This window comes from Callithrix jacchus, chromosome 20 (assembly GCF_049354715.1).
Source record: "Callithrix jacchus isolate 240 chromosome 20, calJac240_pri, whole genome shotgun sequence".
Lineage (NCBI taxonomy): Eukaryota > Metazoa > Chordata > Mammalia > Primates > Cebidae > Callithrix > Callithrix jacchus.
In genome coordinates, this window is record NC_133521.1 from 33,969,788 (window position 1) to 33,992,360 (window position 22,573).

The 22,573-nt window shown below is 38.1% G+C and overlaps 1 long non-coding RNA gene across 1 annotated transcript in view; it reads left to right on the plus strand.

Moving 5' to 3' along the window:
* Window positions 1-15,706: 15,706 nt before the first annotated feature.
* LOC128930306 (uncharacterized) overlaps window positions 15,707-22,573 on the plus strand; it is a 203,953-nt gene continuing 197,086 nt past the window's right edge. The window contains exons 1-2 of the long non-coding RNA XR_008478217.2: window positions 15,707-16,163; window positions 19,952-20,019. This is a non-coding gene — a long non-coding RNA (uncharacterized LOC128930306). The remainder of the gene's footprint in view (window positions 16,164-19,951; window positions 20,020-22,573) is intronic.

Genomic DNA, 22,573 nt, shown 5'->3' on the forward strand with positions numbered 1-22,573 from the left:
CAGATCCTTTGTCCAATATCCTTGAAATGCTTGTCTATTCTCCTTTCTCCACATAATGTATAGTTATTGCAGTACGTGATCATCATTTTCTCTGGAAAAGACAAGGGAATCATTAATATATACACTCATGGGGATGCTGCAGGGTCCTTCCTCCTGCAGATCTTTCTGCAAGCATTCCTGCAGGCTCTCTTATATAGAGTGAAGTCTAGGTTTGAAAACTGACTCATGTTTAAAAACAAAGGATTGTTACTTTAGAAAACTTTGAGGCAATAAGCATGTTACAGAAAATTTGGAAGTGTGATACCTTATTACCATCTAATCTCCAGATCGCATAGATTCACTAGCTGTCCCAATGATGTATTTTATAACAAAAGGATCTACTTTAGAATCATGTGTTGCATTCCGTTGTCATCTATTTTTAGTTTGCTTTTGTCTGTAGGAATTTATTAGGCTTTCCTTGACTTCCACACCCGTGACATCTTTGTGAAGGTTATAAACCACTTACTTAATATCACAGCCCTCTGTTTCGGTTTGGCTGATGTTTCCTCTTGATTGCTTTCAGATTATTCATATTAGTCAATGACAGCACTGAACTGGTGCTGTGTTCTTCTCATTGCATCTTAACTGTGGGTGCGGTGCATAATTTCAATTTGTTCAACAACTGATGATGTTCACTCTGATAAAGATGGTCTGTAAGGTTTCTCACTGTGATGCTACTTCACCTCTGTCCCCCAACTGCAGATCCCAGCATTTCTCTGCTGCACGTTAGTGAGGCTGCCACTGTGTCAATGCATCCTGCACTTGCTTCTCTCAAGGATGCTTCACAGCTGTCAACCCAAGGCTTCCTTTCTTCTCATGCTGCGAATTCCTTCCATGTCATTCCTGATATATCTGTTGAATCCCCAGTGTCTTCCTCCTTATGCCTTTCTCATGCTCGATTGACTCCCTCATTTTGATGAAATAAATCTTGCAGTTCTTTCCAGAGAAAGAATATGTAGAAGGCAAGCATTCTGAAAACTTTTATGTTCATAGATATATTTATTTCCACATTAGATTAACAGATTTGTGAAATACATAATTGTAAGTTGCAATTAATTTCCTTTCAGGATTTTTATGACATTGCACCACTGACTTTCATTTTTAAATGATAGAACTTCATTTGTAAAGTCTATTGATCTTTCTTCGTGATTTCTTCCATTGTTTTTTTATTATTTTAAAGTTTTCTTCATTTAAATACTGTAAAAGTAACTGATTAACCCTTGTGATATATATCTCTGTGAGCTTATACAAGTGCATAGCATTATGCGTGCACCTATACAATCGTAATATAGAACTGTTTCGTCACCCCCTACAATTCCCTAAGGCTTCCTCTTTGTGGTCCACACCTCTCCCCACTTCCTCACTCTGGTAGTCACTCATCTGTTGTCCATATTTATATTTTTGCATTTTCTAGAATGCCATATAAATGGGACCATACAGTATGCAGCCTTTTGAGTTTGGCCTCTTTCACTTAAGGAAAAATTCCATTCCATGTTTTTTTGCTGAATAATATTTATTATATGAAAGTATCACAGCTTTTTCATTCATCTGTTGATGAAAACAAGGTTGTTTCCAGTTTTTGCAATTATAAACAAAGATGCTATAAAACTCCCATTTTGTTTTCTGCATGAACATAAATTTTTATTTCTCTTAGGTAAATGCCTAGTATTCGAATTCCTGTATCATATGGTAAGGGCATGTATGACTTTATAAGAAATTGCCAAAATTGCTATTTTAGTTTGCATTTACACCAGCAATGAGGGAGCATTTATGTGGGTCTGCATTCTCAACACTTAATATTGTCAGTTTTTATGCTTTGGGGTTTCCTTAAATCACTCTCATAGGCATACAGTTTAATAATTCCAGAGTCCCCAGGAAAACCCTCAATTCTGAAACCATTTGTGAGTTTGAGGATTCTCAAGATGACCCTCAGTTCTATAATTTGATAGAATGATTCACACTACTATGGTGGTTTTATACTTTATTACAGCAAAACAATACAGATTAAAGTTACCATGAAAAAGACACAGCGTCCATAGAGTTCTAAGCATGAACTTCCAGTTGTCGTCTCCCCATGGACTTGTGAACACTGCTAAATTCTCCCAGCAGCGATGTGTGCAATATGCATGAAGTATTGCCCACCAGGGAAGCTTACTTGAGTTTTGGTGTCCAGAGCTTTTTACTGGGGCATGGTCACATAGACACGGTTGATTGCCCTCATGGCTCAAGTTATTCTCCAAAATCTTCTTCGCCATAAATCACATTGTCTGCATAGACCATCTGATGTGGTCAGAGTTCCTATCATAAATCTCATTATTAGCACAGACTACTGGACATGGCCTGAGGCCCCGAAGTAAACAAAAGCCTTCTTGTTAGGCAGGACATTTGAAGACCTTAGAGATTACTTTTCCAGAGCAAAAGGCAAAGGCCAGGTCTCTCTTTGGGCAAAATTAATCCATACTGCCCACTCTTTTGTTATTCTTTCTTTCTAGAAGTTTCATTTTACGACCTGAGTTCATACTCTCTTTTTTTCCCCTTCACATATTCTTCATTTTTCTTCTAATTTTTGGAAGCCTTTTTCAACTTTATCTTCCAGTCGTTCTGCTGACAACTTTTTAATTTCAGCTTTCATATTTCACATTTCCAAGTTCCATGAATGCACTTCTCCCAGAGTTCCCTGATTTATTTTATTTGTATACTGACTTCTATTATCTCTTTGATCATATTATTTATATTTTTTTGAAAATTTATTTTACTCCCTACATTCTATCTTTTCTTCGAATCACTGGGGTTTGCTACTGACTTGTTTTTGTATATTTCTTATGGCAAAAACTTCTCAAATATCTGATGAGATTGGTTCATCATTTATGTATGGGAGCAAAAAAGTAACACCTGAAAGTTATATTTCAAATGAGCCTTTCTTTTTTTGACACTAACTGCTTTAGGATGAGCTTCTATGACTGTGTATAACAGGACAAGAATTCCTCATAATTCTGTTTGTAGATGTTTACTCTACCCTCTCTTTATTACTTTTCTATTGTTGCTGTAACAAATTTCAACCATATAGAGGTTTAGCACTGCACACATTTATCACCTTGCAGTTCTGTAGACTAGAATTTCAAAATATGTCTTACTGGGCCAACATCAGTGTTGGCAGGATTGTGTTTTCTCCTGGAAGCTAAAATAAATTAGTTTTCTTGCCTTTTCAGCATCTGTTTATTGTCCACAGTCTTTGTTACATGATTCCTTCTTTCTTTTGTTTCTTGAGCTGGAGTCTTGCTCCATCACCCAGGCTAGAGTGCAGTGATACAATCTCAGCTCACTGCAACCTTCACCTCCCAGGTTCAGTGAGTCTCCTGTATCAGCTTCCTGAGTACCTGGGATTTCAGGTGTGCACCATCATGCCTGGCTAATTTTTGTGTTTTTAGTAGAGATGGGGTTTCACCATGCTGGCCAGGCTGATCTCAAACTCCTGACCTCAGGTGATCCATCCGCTTTGGTCTCCCAAAGTACTGGGATTACAGGTGTGAGCCACCATGTCCAGCCTCTTTATTTTCGAAATCAGCAATGGCAGATCAAGTTTTTCTAAAAGTACGTCACTGAGACCTCCTCTTTTGCCTCCTTTTTTCACTTTTAAGGACACTTGTGATTATATTGAGACCACAATCCAGATAATCAAATCATTAAGCATAATGTCCCTATTTAATGCCAGTTGATTTGTGTCCTGTATTGCATCTGCAACCTTATTCCACTTTGCTGCATAAGGCAGGTATTCACAGGCCACAAGGACTAGGATATGAACAGTTTTGCAGGGCATTGTTCTGCTTATCACACCCGCTTTCCCATAATTTGCTTCATCCAACTAGGCCTGAGATCCTTCACTCTGGAACTCTTTTGTGTAAGCTTTTCCAGGAAGAAATCTGTTTTTAGGTGTCTCTTTATTTTTCTATGTACAAAATTCTTGGGCTGTAACTGCCTATGCTCATATTTTCTGAGTCAGAAATATCATGTGTAGTTCATTTCTTTTTATAAATCTATCTTACATTTATTATATGAAGGAAATGCAAATAGTGAATCTAACTGGAATGAAACTTAGACGCCTTCCATGGCCCTGGCTGCCAGCTAACCCTTCCCTCCTTCTCCTAAGAAAGGCCCAAAAACTCTCACAACTTGAATTGCTTAGTACTTTCATCTTGTTTCTGAAAATGAGAAGCAATAATAATCATTTTTTGAGGCATCCTTACATTATGAACGTCTGTTTTATCAAGCCAGGAACTACCAAGACCAGTTCTTATCATAATTTTTTCTGTCATACCATAGTAACTTGGGTTTGCTCTTGATAAATAATTACCTTATTTCATATGCTGATACTGGACATGAATTTATGCCCATTGAACCAGCACATCTGCTCCAAAGCTATTCATTTGATAAACTTTCTGGTAAAGTTTGTTCTTATTGAATGAATTCATGTTTTCATTCAAAACAAGCTGTTATAAATGATTCATGTTTCTCTGTATTTTCAACAGGAACAAATTAAATTTTTAATTGAGCAGTGAAATGACCGGTTCTTTCAAAATATGTATTAAAGAAATATGATCACAAATGACTATGAGGAATGAAACATGTCTTGCAATGATATTTTTCATTTGTTGGAGATCTCTGACAAACTTTTCTCAGTAGAAATTTATAGCACCAAATAAATTATTGGAGAATAGCATCTTCTGGAATGAGAATATAGTTATATGAAAGAAAATAAAACACACATGGCAAAAGTACTATATTTTAACTCACAAAACACACAGAAGAGAACATGACAAAAGCAATTTCAAATTACTCACAGTCCTTATATTAAGAACTATTGGTGATAATGTTGATAATACTTTTTGAATGGCATTACGTTTTCTGTCTGCACATCACTTTTCTCACTATGATTCATATAAAAGAAAGAAAATCTCTCATCTTTCCTGATGACTTTCCTGGTGGAAATACAGTCCCACCTGACTTTACCATAGTTGAAATTTCATGATGTATGAAACTGATACTGTGTCAAAATTCCCTAAAAAGTATCTTTTTAGCAATTTTACTTTTTCTGTTGGCTTTTATAATGAAACTGAAGCTTAGGAAGTTAAACTATAAGACATAGTATAAACTCAGAGGTAGTCTTATTCTTGAAATCCACAGTTTGAAGGGAAATATCTTTTGAGATATTAGTAATATTCTTTTTAAAATTGCTACTAGTTTTCCAAAATAAATCATAGTTACACACATGCAGTGATTTCTTGCTGTATGAATGCATTTCCTTTAAAGGAGTGGTTTGGGGAGAGGTGTAGAATCTCCTTCTGCTTTCCAGGCAGTTCAGTGAAACCAAGGCAGACTTCAGCATAATTCACACAGCTTTCAAATACCATCCATTTCTTTAACACCCAAATACAAATAGTTTGAACTTCTGTCTTGAGACTTCAGAAAGTTAGATCTTCTAGGTAGGTAACTTCTCTCCTCTGCACTTTTCTAGAGATCCTAAAAGAATGGTGTCAGATTCAACTAACTCATTTTTGTGTTGATGTTACTTCAGCCAATTGGCTCACATTAGACTATTACTTAGTGACCAAACTAGAGTTTAATTTACCCTTGTTTTTCATGACCAACTGTTTCTGGCTGAAGCTCAGGTCTTCCCCTTAATAATTCAGCAGATACAGTGATGTTGACTCCATGTTTTTTTTTTTTTTTTGAAATGGAGTCTCACTGTGCTGCCCAGGCTGGAGTACAGTGGTGTGATCTCGGCTCCCTGCAACCTCTGCCCCCACCCCCACCCAGGTTCAAGCAATTCTCCTGCCTCAGCCTCCTGAGTAGCTGGGATTACGGGTACCTGCCACCATGCCTGGCTAATTTTCGTATTTTTTGAAGTAGAGATGGGGTTTCATCATCTTGGCCAGGCTGGTCTTGAACTCCTGACCTAGTGATCCACCCACCTTGGCCTCCCAAAGTGCTGGGATTACAGGCGTGAGCCACTGAGCCTGGCCGACATCACAGGTTTTAAGATAAAAATTATGGAAGGTTTGGAAACAACAGACAATACCTATATGTGCAGGAAAAGTGAATTCAGTTGGATATCTGCTATAACATTTCCTAGAATCCACCAATCATGTCGTCCAAGGATTCTCCTACTTAGTCTTCCTTCCTTTGTCCTCCCGCCCAGGTGGTACAATTCTTACCCCCCAGGCCTAAAGGTCACAGTTCTAAAGAAGGGACAGTTTCTGGTCAACACCTAATTTCTTTCTGCCCAAGTGTCAATGACAATCTTACTCTTTACTGGAAACTTCTAATCAGACACAAGATAGGCTCTAGCTTCCAAGACATTGACAAGAAAATCAAAATGTTTGATAATGCATTTTTTCCACAGAGCATAGAATATTTATCCTTGCAGAGTACCAGCTAGAAAATTCTGGCATACTCTCTTTTACATCCTGTAGACCCACCATTGGGTTGACATGAAGATCAGCCTTATTTTTCATGCTCTGCATCTTACTCCAGCAATGCATCTTTCAGCAACCTCCCATTGCTGATGTCTTCCAATGTGTCACGTTTCATGGAAGAGCAATGCTATATACCTAGCTGTGAAAAGCTGAAAACGAGCCAAGAGTCCATGCTCATCACACTCCCTATGCAATTTATATCCACAATTGGTCTATTTATTTCTTAAATATATCATAAATCTATCCCATATCTCTTTCTCCAAAAATCCCCATTCAATTGTCATCTCTTGGATAGTTCATTGAAGTGGCTGCCTAATTAGCCTGTTATATCAGGACTATAAAGTTCTCAACTGATGGAGTTTGGATCTGTGTTCTCACCAAATCTCATGTTGAATTGTAATCCCTAATGGTGGAGGTGAGGCCTGATGGGAGGTGATTGCATCACGGGGCTGTTTCTCCTTAGCGGTGTAACACCATCCGTCTCCATGCTGTCCATGCCATAGTGACAGTTCTCATGAGATCCGGTTGTTTGAAAGTGTGTAGCACCTCCCTGCTTCCTCTCTCTTGCTGCTCCTGCCACGTTAGATGCCTTGCTCCTCCTTTTCCTCCCCAGTGATTGGGAGTTTCCTGAGGTCTCCACAGAAGCAGAAGCCTTTATGCTTCCTGTATAGCCTGCAGAACTGTGAACCAATTTAAACCTCTTCTCTTTACAAATTATACAGTCTTAGAGATCTTTCTTTATGGCAGTGCAAGAAAGAAATAATGCACCGACGTATTAGCCATTCTCTAATTTGCAAGCCCCTATGTCATGTCTTACTCACTGTTTCTCTTTAGCACTTTCTTCTCATTCTTAGGATGAAGGCACAATTTTGTAACATGGCTATAACTAAACCTCCTGAGGTCAGGAGGTGTGTCTTTTTGTGTCTTACATTGAGTTCCCAGCACTTAGCACAGGGTTAACTGGTAAATATTGATCAAATAAAGATGAAAAATATATTGTTTTCTGTACACATATAATTGAAGGGTCCATTTCTGGTGTCCACAAAAAATGAAGTGCTGGTGCAAAGAATAAAAAATAATTGACTATTTTCACCCACAGCACTTGAAGGACCCCTGGTTATGTTTCAATGCCACTTCTGCTGTTAACAAAAGAGATTTATCCCTTCCCCACATCACTCTCTTTATCAACAAATATATTAATTAAGTTTTTTTAATTGAAGTGTCTTATATGATACCATAAGTAAGATAAACCTTCTTACACCTCTCCTGCAGACAAGCAAAAAAGAAAGAAAAAAAGCCAAGAAAAAAAATTGCCAAACTCATTTAAGAATGCTCTTAATGAAACTATAAAAATTATTCGTTTAATTAAATCTTGACCCTTGACTGCAAGTCTTTTCAATGTACTGTGTGTTAAAATGGGAATTACTCATGAAGTATGTCTGGTGCACTCTGAACTATGATGCACAGAAAACTTTGTTTTTCAGTTATAATTACTCTATGGTCCAGCCCTTGTATCTCTTATTTGCTCTTAATAAAATATGCTAACCTCCATTCCAATTTTTTACAGTTTATGAAAGAGTGCTGTCATAATCAGTTGTTTATTTCTGTCTGTTCAGCAGTAATCATGCCACTATGTAGAACTGACAGCTAGTTGCTCAACAATTATTTGATGCAAAACTTCCTTCAAGTTCATGTAATATATATATTCACGTGTTATATATATGTTATATATATTCATGTTAATCTATATAAAATATGTGATATATATATATACATACACACATAGTGTGTTGACAATTACAAACACTGTTATGAGCATTTGGATTAAAAGAAAAAGGATATAATTTTAGGATAATAAATTAGACATGCATTTGAAACGGAAAAGATTGGGAGTTTTCAATATTGTAGTGGCCTTAGATAAGTTGTTGGTGTATCATATTTTCTAATACAGTTCTGAGGCAGGATAGGTAGTCAAGGAAGTGAGCATGTTCTCTTGGGAGGCAGTGACCATGACATCCATTCAGTCAACACAGTAAACCTCAACATTCTTACCGTGATTGAGTTCATACAAGCAAAACAATCTTCAGTACGGACTTGCCCTTCTAGAGAGCATGCGTATTTTGATTTTACCTGTCCTTGAACTGACCCTTTGGTCATTGTAATAGTAAAAAAACACACCCCTGGGTAGAGATTTAAGATGCTAATGCAACATGTGATGTATGAACAAGCATGTACAGCTACACTGCGCATGGGCACCCAGAAGACCAGACAGAACATGCTTCCCAGCAACACCTCTTTCCACTTCCTTGTGAAGATTCATGTAAGACTACCATAAAGGGAGTCTTCCTAGTGCTAGTCTTTGCTGTCTCGTTCTTATGAGCAGCCCACCCTGAATTTCCTCTCTCAGCATACTGTCTATTTTGTGTTTAGCTTTCAAAATATTATTTTTCTTTTACAATAAATTCCTCCATGCTGAACTTCTTTTGCCATGTGTGTCTTGTTTAACTTCTTTTAAACCAAGAAGACAAGAACTGACATATCGCATCACCTGTCAACATTTCTATTTGGTTTTTAGTTGTTTGACTTGAAATCCACTTGGATGAATGAGAGAGAGAAAGAGAGAACAAACTCTTATTGTACTGGATGCTGCAATTTGCTTCAGTGTATTTGGCTCTGAGGACCTGGATGCAATCCACCTGCTGTGGCTTACATATGAGTCAGCATGGCTCCATTTAAAAGTTACTTTAGCATGTAGAATGATTGAGGGTGATTGCTTTCGCTTACTTGGTTAAAACGGCTAGAAACATAGATGGCTCTTCAGTTATTTTTTTATGCATCTTGCTGACTATTGTTTTTCTTTTTAAATGGACATTTACTACCTATTTAGAACAATAAAATACCTCAAAGCAAACATTAAGCAAAATATGGCCAATCTATCACATGCCCAGCTCCTCTCAATAGTTATAACCATGAATAGACTGGCCATTACACAGTAAATTCTACATTTTTACAAGTTGCTTTATAGATTCATTTTGTGATCACTAATAAACCTATTTAGCAAGTATCTAATTAAGAAAACCTTAATAAAAGCCAATTACTCAATGCCATAAATTTACTAAATCTTATTTTTGGGGTACTGAAATGTGTTTTAAATTAGTCACATTAACAATATTAGTGCTGAAAATGTCACCCATGTGCAATACCAATTTACCCACAATAACACTTATGGGCAATTAACAGTTCATTTTGCATGTTATATCCATTAGGAATTTTCTTTTACTTACTGAGATGTCTAACGAGTATAACCACATATATTGTGAATGCATTTTATCGGCAATTAGTCTGGACTTTGACTCATCAATGTACCTGGCAGTTTACATGGGGGGAGGTGTCCATTCATATACCAGTAGCAACTTTTAGAAGAATAAACTCAAATGTTTACCAGGAGAGAAATAAAATGCCACAGTATTGTTTTTGGTTTAATGTGCAAATAGCACAACGAAAGACAGGTCCACAGGAAAATGCTACATGTCTCTCTTTTAAAAAATATTTTTATTAAAATCATTTCAGATTTACAGTTGAAAAACTGGTACAGGGAGTCCACATTTACCCTGCAACCAGCTTCTCTAATGTTAGCAGCTTACATGATCTGACTTCAGTTTCAAAACCAGAAAGTCAGTGTTAGTTACTCACCTACAAATCGTATGCAAATTCCTCTAGTTCTGACATCCAGTTCGGGTGTACTTGGTCCCTGCGTCTTTTTAATATCCTTCAATTTGTCATACTTCCTTAGTGTCTCCTCACCTTTCATGACCTTGACATTTCTACGTTTTTAAAATAACTGATCAGCTATTTTGTATAAAGTCACACAATTTTGGTTTGCCTAATGTTTTCTCATGATTAAATCAAGTTTATGCATTGTTTGGCAAGAATGCCACAGAAGTGATGCAGCTTTCTCGGTATATAATATCCTACGTCAGTATGTCCTATTACATGTGCAGTGGACCTTGAACTCTTGGTCAGTGTGGTATCTGTCAGATTTCTTTATAAAGTTACTTTCAGCCTACACTGATAGCTTGTTTCTCTTCAAAATTTCACTCACTCATTTTAACATCCATCAGTGGATCTTACTAACAATGATTATTATGGCGGTATATCCATAATAGTGATTTTGTATTTCCCGTATTCTTTCTGAATTTATTAATTTTAATTTTCTATAAGGAAGAGCTACCCCTCTCCACCATTTAATTATGCATTCATTTATTTATGCACGTTACTAAGGAAATGTGCATATTTACTTTATCCCTGAGCTGTAATGCAGTGCGATGCCTATTTCCTTTGTTGCCCAGATTGCTCTACATTGGCCTCCTTAGTGACAATCTCCAGATGTGGCTTTTACATGGACACAGTGTATCATATTATCAAGTCAGGTGGGTTTTTGTTAAATAAATTGAAGTATAGAAACTAGACACAAATATTAAACATTGATACATTTTAAGAAAAAAAAAACCTAATGGAAGAATAAGTAACTATACTTCTCTGTGAAACATGTTTCTTACTTCACTTCAACAGTTTTAAACATAGCTCAGTTCAAGTCAGATTTCCCATCCTCTCCTTCCCATTTTAAGAGACAAGTAACTTGTGTCTCTCTTTTTGATTTGGGTTTTAAAAAGAGTCTGCATTGCTGTATCCTTCTGACTCTTCATCCCTTTCATGCTGCTCATTGTTTTGTCCTAATTGACACAGAAATGTACTTACAGTTTTATTCTTGAAACACTAGAGCTCTAAAGTTTCTGAATATGTTTTTAAGAACACCTTCTTTAAAATTTTTTTTGATCATACTTTAAGTTCTGGGGTACATGTGCAGATCTTGCAGGACCGTTACATAAATATACTCATGCCATGGTGGTTTGCTGCCTCCATCCCCTGTCACCTACATTAGGTATTTCTCCCAATATTATCCCTGTACAATCTCCCCACCCTCCACTATCCCTTCCCTAGCCCCCCACACCCCCAACAGACCCTAGTGTGTGATGTTCCCCTCCCTGTGTCCATGTGTTCTCATTGTTTAACACCTGCCTATGAGTGAGAACATGCGGTGTTTGGTTTTCAGTAGCATCTTTTTTTGACACACAGCTTTTTACCCCTTCCTCATGCGATCTGTCCACATCCTGTAAGCGTGCGTCTGACACAGTGACAGCTCTCCAGCCACACCTCCTGTCTGCTTTCAGGGCTGCAGTTGCAGTTACCTGCAGACCACTTGTATAGAGTGTTTCAGAGGATACAACATATTTTGTGCACCTACATTTTGTAAGGGACCAAATTTTTTTTTTTGTCTATTTTCATTTATATACATGTTTATATAAAACCCCAAACACACACACACATATTTGTATTTGTACAAGTATATATACATACTTGTATTTGATGTACCATGTGTGTTTGTATGTATGTATACTGTGTGTATGTATGTGCATAGGCACACAATATATGCTTATGTGTGTTTTATGTACTCTGTATGTTTGGATTTTCCTTTTATAGGCATTTGTCTGAATCATAAAAGATTTTTGTTTTTTGAGATGGAGTCTCCTTCTGTTGCCAAGGCTGGAGTGCAATGGCACAGTCTCAGCCCACTGAAACCTCCGCCTCTTGGGTTCTAGCAATACTCCTGCCTCAGCCTCCCAAGCAGCTAGAATCACAGGTGTGCACCACCACACCCAGCTAATTTTTGTATTTTTAGTAGAGACAGGGTATCTCCATGTTGGCCAGGCTGGTCATGAACTCCTGACCTCAGGTGATCCACCTGCTTTGTGTTCCCAAAGTGCTTGGATTACAGGTGTGAGCCACCATGCCCTGCCAAAAGACATTTTAAAATTCGACTTTGCTGGACATTTATAAAAGTTGTTAGACTATTTTTCAAGTGAGATGATAGAAGGAAACATCATTTTGTAGACTCATTTCACCTGCTGAGTTTTCCTAGTGACTTTCTCTTCCCAATAAGCTTTACCTATTTAACAAAGGCCTGTCATATTCTAAAGCCTTCTCATCACAGACTCCTGGCAGGTGCATCCTGTAAATTCTAACACTGCGAGTAACTTCCAAGGTATATAGGAGAATAGCAGTTGTTGCTTAAGTTCCTGGTTGTCTTTTTCCCGAGCAGTCTTCAAATCAATTACTTCACAAGACAGGATAGAGACATTGGCAAATGCTAGGGATTTCTAGGACTTTGATCCACATTTTCTGAATATTAGATGCAACAGTTCTCAAAAGTTTGTGAAAATAAAAGTCAACTCAGATGCGTATTCTTAGACCCTAAGTCAAGGGATTCTGATTAAGTGTGAGCAACAGGAATTTTTATTTTTTTAAATTAATTAATCAATTAATTTTTTTTGAGACGGATTTTCACTCTTGTTACCCAGGCTGGAGTGCAATGGCGTGATCTCGGCTCACCGCAACCTCCGCCTCCTGGGTTCAAGCAATTCTCCTGTCTCAGCCTCCTGAGTGGCTGGGATTACAGGCACGTGCCACCATGCCCAGCTCATTTTTTGTATTTTTAGTAGAGACGGGGTTTCACCATGTTGACCGGGATGGTCTCGATCCCTTGACCTCGTGATCCACCCACCTCAGCCTCCCAAAGTGCTGGGATTACAGGCGTGAGCCACCACGCCCGGCCAGGAATTTTTATTTTTTTAATCCGACATCATTATGTTGGCAGAAGGCAGAAGCAGAGTCAGTGGCTTGGAAGCTGTTCTTAGGCTTTGCTTGTTTGTATAGAGGAAGGCAAGTGGGGAGAGCTGCAGGAATGGAACTGGACATGTTTATAAAAAGCAGCAGCCTGTGGGTGTAGCGGATGTAGGGGAGCAGGTGACTTCCAGGAGGCGATGAGGCAGAATCTCCGTGGGGAAACTTGGTGGGAGTCCGGGTTCTCATTCTCAGTAAGCCAGAAACCACTCAACCTGTACATTTGATCTCACCTGATTCAGCATTGCATTTATTGACAAGGAAGTCATCTCAGTATTGATCTCAGGAAAAGGAATACATTTTAACTGTGTGTTTTCAAACTGTGTATACACCCCACAGCACTATCACACCATCTAAGAAAAAGCTAAAATATGAACACTTATTTTTTTTTCTATCAATGGCAATTTTCAACTTAATTTTTCCAAATGTAACTGACAGAACTCTTTCATTCTGGGCTTGTGATGTGAATAGATACCATGGGTTCATCTTTTTTTATGATTGAAATGATTTTTTTTGCACACCATTTTCTCACTCTACTGTTTCTATTTATTTTCAAACTTGAATACAAGAGATAATGTAGCATTCAGCTTTCACTTTAAGCATAATGTAATGCCTTTGAAGTTCATGAGTGAATGCCTAGTGTGCCAAGTAGCCTGATGTTCATTCCAGTTGAATATCTTCTGAGCTGTAAAATGTATCGGGTTTCTCTAGTCTCTGGGAATTAAACAAAAGTAGCAACAAAGCTTTTTACCTAGGGATATGAACTGTTCTCAAAGTTGCACAGATACAAAATATTTATTTTTTGCTGCAATTAATATGTTAAGACCCAAGTTCTAATTGTTTCCTCAAAAGCAATTTGGAAAACTGGAATTCCCAATAATATACATTAGAATTTATAGGGCTTCTGACTTATAATTGAGTAACAAACCTATATACTTGTTTTACTGCTGATAGAAGGTAGCCTTTCTCCCCTGAATAGACCCCACGACTCCAATTTTTTTTTTTCAGACAGAGTCTAGCTCTGTTGCCCAGGCTGGAGTGCAGTGGCATGATCTTGGCTCACTGCAACCTCTGCCTCTTGGGTTCAAGTGATTCTCTTGCCTCAGTCTCCCAAGTAGCTAGGACTACAAGCGCCTGCTTCATCACCTGGTAATGTCTGTATTTTTAGTAGATACGGGGTTTCACCATGTTGACGAGGTTGCTTTCGAACCCCTGACCTCAGGTGATCTGCCTGCCTTGGCTTCTCAAAGTGCTGCGATTACAGGCATGAGCCACAGCTCCTGGCCATTCCCCTTTTTAGAATCTGAAATAGAATGCTGAGAATACAAAGGAATTGACTGAGATGTCATGTAGATATAGACTGGGCTAATGATATCTTATTTTAAAAGGTTGGATGCCTCTTTCAAGGAAAGAAGCAATAGTTATTTTGCTCTTAGATCTAAAATTTTCAAACCAGTCTGATCATCAGAATCACATGGAAGTCTCTTTTGTTGTCATTATTATTATTTTTTAAAATCATTTTTAAAAGGGAAACTAAGGCATCTTAAAGGCAAAAGAGGGCTGGGGTGGAGGCAGGGATGGTTAACGGGTACCAAAAAAAAAATTTAGACCAGTTTTTTTTTTTTTTTTAATTGTTAAGGGCCTATCATGATGAAAGTATCCAATAAACATGTTTTAAATCTGAAACTGGATATTGAGAGAGGTAAGAGTGACAGGCAAACAGGGAAGCAATTTGCATAAGAATTATAAAAGCTATCAGGGAGTATGAGACAACTCAACGATAAGATAGAAATAGAACAGCTAGGAAATAATTTATTCATTTGTTTGTTTGCTTTTCCTACTACAAACTTTGTCCAAAAATCATCATTTGTGAAATTATGATTCAAAACCTGACAACAAAAGCTTTAAATATATGAAATGGTAAATGTCCCAAGGAATTTAAAGGGCAAGTTTTTATCGATAGCTGTAATTGTCCATTTTAATGTACACACAGATCACTGGGGATCTTGTTGAAGCTGTTTCTTATTTAGACTGTCTAGGGTTGGCCCTGAATGTCTGCGTTTTCTAAAAAACTTTCAAGGGTGCAGATGCTGCTGGTTGGTGGACCACATTTTGAATAATGATATTGTAAATTGAGTGCATACACCTCCCTGAGCAACTACAATATGAACAACCTGTTGAAGGGAGAACACAAAGGCAAATCAGAGAATTATGTCATTACTTTTTGGACATATAAGGAGTTTTACTGAAATAAACCTTTTGTGAATGTTAAATTAAATTTGGTCTAAAGCTCCCTGTGTCTCACGAAGGGCAACCTAACTTGATATGTAAACAAACCACAGCCTAACGGGAGTATATTGTAACGAATCACTGAGTGTCAGCCAATCACAACACCCAAGCTTCAGCCAGTCACAGTGGGTCAACTGATTAGAGCGTGTCTATATAAGGGAGACGCCAAGCTCCAACTAATGATTTTTGCAGGCAGTGAGTTTTATGCTGTCTACCCACTTTGCTGGGTGGGGCTCTGTGAACTTTTACTAGTTCTTGGGTACTGCCCAATTCGTGCATGCTTTTTTGCTCAAAAGAACTCCGCTAAATTTAATTTAAAGTTTTTATTCTAACATGAGACTAAGACTACTCTTTTTCTCATGAGACTTTGTATGAGGGAGAACAGTCGCTAATTAACATCCAGTTATTGAAATCAGGCAGTCTTGAAATCCAGCTGATGCTGCTTAGCAGAGAAGCGGTTGCTTGGAGGTAGAGTTGATTAGGTAGACTGGAAGGGAAAATATTTAAGTTAAATGTGTTAAAATATTTGAAGGACTAAAACGAAATCCTTGAGATGTTTGGATTTTAGAAATCCCCGCGTGCAAAAACGTCCGGAGTGGGCATGCATCATTTTACGTAATGGTAAGTTTCTACCATATTTTTATTCATTTGCTTTGGTCATACATTTCCTCTGCTTTAGAGATACATAGTGTAAGTTTCATTCGCAAATTTCACATTATATTTTAAGCAGGTGAAAATTCTTGTTATTTTGTAAGACTTAAACATCTATTTTTTTTTTGTTTAAAAAAAAGTTTAAACGTTTTTTGTTAAAACTAAACCCCAGTTTCAATGTTAGAGCTCCAGCTTCCCTCAGCTGTAGGCATACGTTCCTGTTGATTGTTATTGGACCTGTTTACAAAACTTCACTTTTTTTATACTATGTGAAAACTATATAGATATTAATGCAGGTTTCTAAGGAAGTTATTTCTCGAGGACGAATCCAGTAAAACAGTGTCCTGTTTACACAGGACGAAGTGACCTTTGTCCCTGTGGTCCAAAACTGTGGTCAAGTCCCTGCATTTGTGTAACATTTCCCATCTAGATATGGCAAGTGTGATAGCCATTGAATGGGGTTTTCCCCTGATAGGATTTTGATTTGCATCGGTTCCCAAATCTCATGTCAAATATGAGGAGGGGCTTGGTAGGAGGTGATTGGATCATGGGGGTGGATGTTCCCCTTGCAGTTCTTGACGGTAGTGAATTCTCATGAGATGTGATGTAAAATGTGAAGTGTGTCATGCTTCTCCCTTATGTATCTCTCTCTCTTGCTCTGCCTTGGTAAGATGTGCCTTCTTCCCCTTTCACCATGATTGTAAGTTCCCTGTGGACTCCTAGCCACGCTTCCTACAGAGCCTGTGGAACTATGAGTCAATTAAACCTCTTCTCTTAATAAATTACCCAGTCCCAGGTAGTTCTTTATAACAGTAAGAGAATGGACTAATACACCCCTTCCCCCCTCACCCCATGACCTTCAGAATGTTGGTAATATATAAACTCAAGTACATCTGGCTTAGTGTATATAAAATAATTATTTAACTTAGGACTTTACAAGCTAACAAGTAGCTAAGAAGTACTAAATGACCATAGTAATAGGTGATAGATGATATATGGGTATCATCATTTATATTTGCAAATCTAATAAAATGTGACCTTGTGTTTGTACCAATGAGGGTGTGGGGATGAGTCCCTGGTGCTGTTCTACCAAAGCCTCTTCAAAATTGCCGTTTCTCATCTCTTTGTACATTTCTTGTTACCTCCAATTCTGGTCCCCAAGCCCTGGACCAGGATCTTGAACGACTTCTGCATTTGCTCCGTGATATGGAATTATGGTATTTTGACACTTTCTTCCTGAAAAGTCCTTGAATGCCTCTTTACCAATTGTGTATTCACATGTCTTACTTTTCTATGCAATTCGATGTCTTGGGGTTATTCTGTATCTGTTTTTGGGACTTAGGGGGATCGACTTACCCTAATATTATGTCCTGAACCACCCTATCTTCTGTAACAGTGGTTCTCAAGTTTTCTGAGGTCTTTTAAGAATCCCCAGTCCCAGGTAGCCTTTTCCTATTAGCACAAAAAGATAAAATAAAATAAAAAAATAAAGAATCTCTGAACCTAGGCTATACTCCAGACCAATAAAATTAGAATCCTTGGGGAAGGACCCATATTTTGAACTTCCCAGGAGATTACAACATCAGGCAAGTATGATAGCCTAATGTGGTTTGGATTTGTGTCTGCACCCAAATCTCATGCTGAAACATAATCCCCAATGCTGGAGGTGGGGCCTAGTGAGAGGATATTGGATCATGGGGGTGGTTTCTTATGGTTTAACACCATACTCCCTTGGTGCTGTTACTGTGATACTGAGTTACTGTGAGAGTTGGTTGTTTAAAAGTGTGCCACACCTTCCCCTCCTCTTCTTCCTGCTCCTGCCATGTAATTCATGCCTGCTTCCTCTTGTGCTTCCAGCATGACTGTAAGTTTCCTGAGGCCTTCCCAGAAGCAGAAGCCACCATACTTTCAGTACAACCTGCAGAACCATGAGCCAATTAAACCTCTTTTCTTTATAAATTACCCAGTCTCAGGTATTTCTTTATAGCAGTGCAAGAACAGACTAACACAGAGCTCATGTTCTAAGACACCTTCCCTCATTATAGATGAGGGATGTCCATGGCATCTATGTTCTTGCTAGTCATATCCACCATACTCTAAAGAACCCTCTAGACTATAGGCAAGGCTGACAACACCAGCATCACTCTAAATACTAGGCATGAAAGTCAGCTTGACTCAGCACTGCCATCACAATTTCTCACAACCCCTGACCTCTAGTGATTGATCTACCTCCTACCTTGCTCTTCTTTAAAGCCAATAACCCAACCCCAGAGAGAAGCTTAGGTTTTCATTTCAAATAATTATGTTCAGGGACACTTGGAAAGCCAGTCTTCTTAGATAATAAACAAAATCTTATGCCTCTAGTCTTCATTTTTTTTCAAAACTTTTTCCTTATGCCAAAACAATCTGCCAAACTTATAGCTGTATTTTGCAATCAAGATTTTTTCAATGAAAAAAGAAACACATAAAATAACTATAACTCATTCTCTGCACATTAGGAGAAATTAAAATCGGAACATATTGTGAAGCTCCTATATAAATTTATTTATTATTTTTTAATTGTACTTTAGGTTCTGGGGTACATGTGCAGATCATATGGGATTGTTGCATAGGTACATACATGGAAAAGTGGTTTGTTGCCTCCATCCCCCTGCTACCTATATCTTGCATTTCTCCCCATGTTATCCCTCCCCAACCTCCTCACCGCCTGCTGTCCCTCCCCTGCCCTGACTCCGCAACAGACCCCAGTGTGTGATGCTCCTCTCCCTGTGTCCATGTGTTCTCATTGTTCAACACCCACCTATGAGTGAGAACATGTGGTGTTTGATTTTCTGTTATTGAGTCAGTTTGCTGAGAATGATGTTTCCCATATTCATCTATGTCCCTACAAAGGACACAAACTCATCATTTTTTATGACTGCATAGTATTCCATGGTGTATATGTGCCACATTTTAAAATTTGTATTCATAATTGACAAAACATTAGGTAATTCCGTTATTAAATATATCCATTTTGGCTGGGCATGGTGGCTCACACCTCCAATCTCAGCACTTTGGGAGGCCATGGTAAGTGGATCCCTTGAGGCTTGGAGTTCAAGACCAGCCTGGCCAACATGGTGAAACCCCGCCTCTACTAAAAATACAAAAATTAGCTGTTTGTGGTGGCATGCACCTGTAATCCCAGCTACACAGGAGGCTGAGGCAGGAGAATTACTTGAACCTGGAGGTGGAGGTTGCAGTGAGCTAAGATCATGCCACTGCACTCCAGCCTGAGTGATAGAGTGACACTCTGTCTCAAATATATATATATGTGCATCTTAGTTGAAATCATTTTTTTGGAAGTTTCACTCCCCTGTTGCTCATTGTATATATATCTGTTACACTGGAATGGGAGTCATCTGTCTCCTGTGTTGAATTTTTATCTCCTTTTCTGACTCGTCATTACATCTTCAATGTTTGACCCCATGGGAAAACTTAATAAATACTTCTCATGAACATTTCCACCACTCCTTAATTTGGTTAGAGATTTGCCTCTTCGTTCCATTTTTTTGCAATAATTACTTAGACACTCACTAGAAGATTAATGAGTTACACAGACTTTTGCATTCCTGGCTAGAGAGCTATGTACAATCTATTAGCTATCTGGCAACTACAGCATAATGTGTAATGGATGCTTAATAAATGTGTTAAGCCAACAGCAAAGAAGAATACAAAAGATAGAAGTAACATTTTGATTCTACCTGTGACTGTAATTTCAGCTGGACCCTGAAGGATGGATGAGATTTTGACAGAAAGTGATGGACAGGAAGAGAAAGAATCATCACAAGTGAGCATGGGGGTGCACAGGGGGTTGAGTCAGTTTTCCTTTCATTATGTGCAGATGTGGAAAAATTGGATAAATGAAAAGGGAGATTAAAATTGTACAGTTTCAGTCATATCCTCGGCAGTCATCTCTCTGAAGGTTGGTTCTGTAGCTGCTGGCAGCTGGCCAACTTGCTAAGACCTCTTAAATTGACAGAGAAGCCAGATAAATATCCACTCTTGGCAGCACTTTCCTGACAGATGGTCTGGCATTCATGGTATAATCCAAGACAACAATGGTAGAGCTAAAAACTCTCTAGCCTAGCATCTCCTAATTACCGCTTGCAATATGTAACTAGGATTTCAATGTGCTAGCAGTTACTATCGTGGAAACAAGGGAGATGAAACCACCTACAATAACCAAGAAACAAGTGGCAGCCACGTTTAAGAGGATGAGTGTGTCTGACAGAGGTGTCCTCAAGACTTGAAATGTAAAAATGTAAGAGTAAACATATTCCTTTCTTTTCTCTAAATGAAACACAGTACTACCCTGAAGATCACAAATGAAATGAAAGATAAAGAGATTTCAAGATACGTTACTCAGTAGCTTTTTAAGTCTTTTGCTCAGTCACTTGGATTTTAGTGCCGCCCTCATCAAATTCAAACAACTTGCAAATGTCCTTGATGGCTGTAATTATTTGTACTAGTATTTTCTGTCACTCCTCCTGCCACACGCCAAGATAAAGGACAATGTGGTATCCTAATGACAGTGACTCAGGAAGAACTATAAATTGGCTAGAGCACTAGCACTTAAAATGGGTGCTTAGGCATGTCACTGCTTTTCAGTTTTAGTTACCTATTCCCTCTCTCTCTCTCTAAAATATTTTCAACTTTTATTTTAGATTCAGCAGGTACATATGGAGGATTGTTATTGTGTATATTATGTGATGCTGAGGTTTGAGGTACAATTGATCCTCTCACTTATGTAATGAACGTAGCACCCACTATTTAGTTTTTGAGCCCTTGTCCCTCACCCCCAGTAGTCACCAGGTTCTATTGTTGCCATCCTCATGTCTATGAGCACTAAATGCTTAGCTCCCACTTATAATTTGGAACATATAGTATTTGGTTTTCTGTTCCCACATTAAGTCTCTTAGGATAATGGCCTCCAACTGCATCCATATAGCTGCAAAGGACATGATTTTATTCATTTTATAGCTACATAGTATGCCAAGGTGTGTACATACCACATTTACTTTAGTCTACCATTGATGGGCACCTAGATCGACTCCATGTCTTTGGTATTGTAAATAGTTGCCTATTCTCTTAAAGAAATTCCTCCTCTGCTAATCTGTTATTTTGGAGAAATCACTGTGATTTACCAAAGCCACATATATCTACGTCTGTAGAATGACTTTAGGAACTTAGACATAAACAAAACAGAGGTAAGCTTAAGAAAAGAGTATCACCACGAATTATGTAGATATTGATAACATGCAAATAATTACCTTGTAATAATGAAACTGTTAATGAAAATCTCTGAAGACAGTAGGGTTGATGCCTAAATTAAGATGTTGAGAAGGAAAGTGTGACACTATCAGAAATAGAGCAGACTCAGAAAAGAAATACTGATGCATTCAATCTCTTTAGAATCATGAATCCATCTATCACCACAATTGCCGATATTGGCAGTAGAGCTGTTTGAAACTTGTGGTCTCAGGATAATTACAACATTCTAGATCCTGTTTGAAAGGAGGTTGTGGTCAATGGTGGAATTTCATAACTTCATTTCAGTTTTAGCTAGGAAGTTAATTGTACCTGTTTTGTCCATAGGCCTAATTATTTTTTTTATTCAAAAAACTTTCGGCCAGGCGTGGTGGCTCAAGCCTGTAATCCCAGCACTTTGGGAGGCCGAGGCAGGCGGATCACGAGGTCAAGAGATCGAGATCATCCTGGCCAACATGGTGAAACCCCATCTCTACTAAAAATACAAAAGTTAGCTGGGCATGGTGGTGTGTGCCTGTAGTCCCAGCTACTCAGGAGAATTGCTTGAACCTGGGACACAGAGGTTGCAGTGAGCCGAGATTGTGCCACTGCACTCCAGCCTGGCGCCTGGCAACAGAGTGAGACTCTGTCTCAAAAAACAAAACAAAACAAAAACAAAGAAACAACAAGAAAAAACTTGCTTTAAATTGATATTTTTGAATCTACTGCCTGTTAATGTGCAGTTATGGAAGAGATAAATTTCTGTGTATCCCTGAAATAGATTTACACCTAAGAAAATCCATCCTACATTCTCAATTTCTTATCTTTTATTTCTCCTTTGTTGATGTGAAGTCTTACGAATACATAAACTGAGGGTTAATACATATTTTGTGTGTATTTATACACATATAGAAGAGTGTATAGAATATCATTTTTTTAAAGTACAAATGTATGTGGATTATTTATTGCTGCATAGTAAATCTTCCCAAAACTTAGCAGCTTAAAACAGCAAACAGTTGTTATCTCCCTATTTTTGTGGGTTGGAAATATGGGCACAGATTTTCTGCTTCAGGGCCTCTTACAAGCCTAAAGTC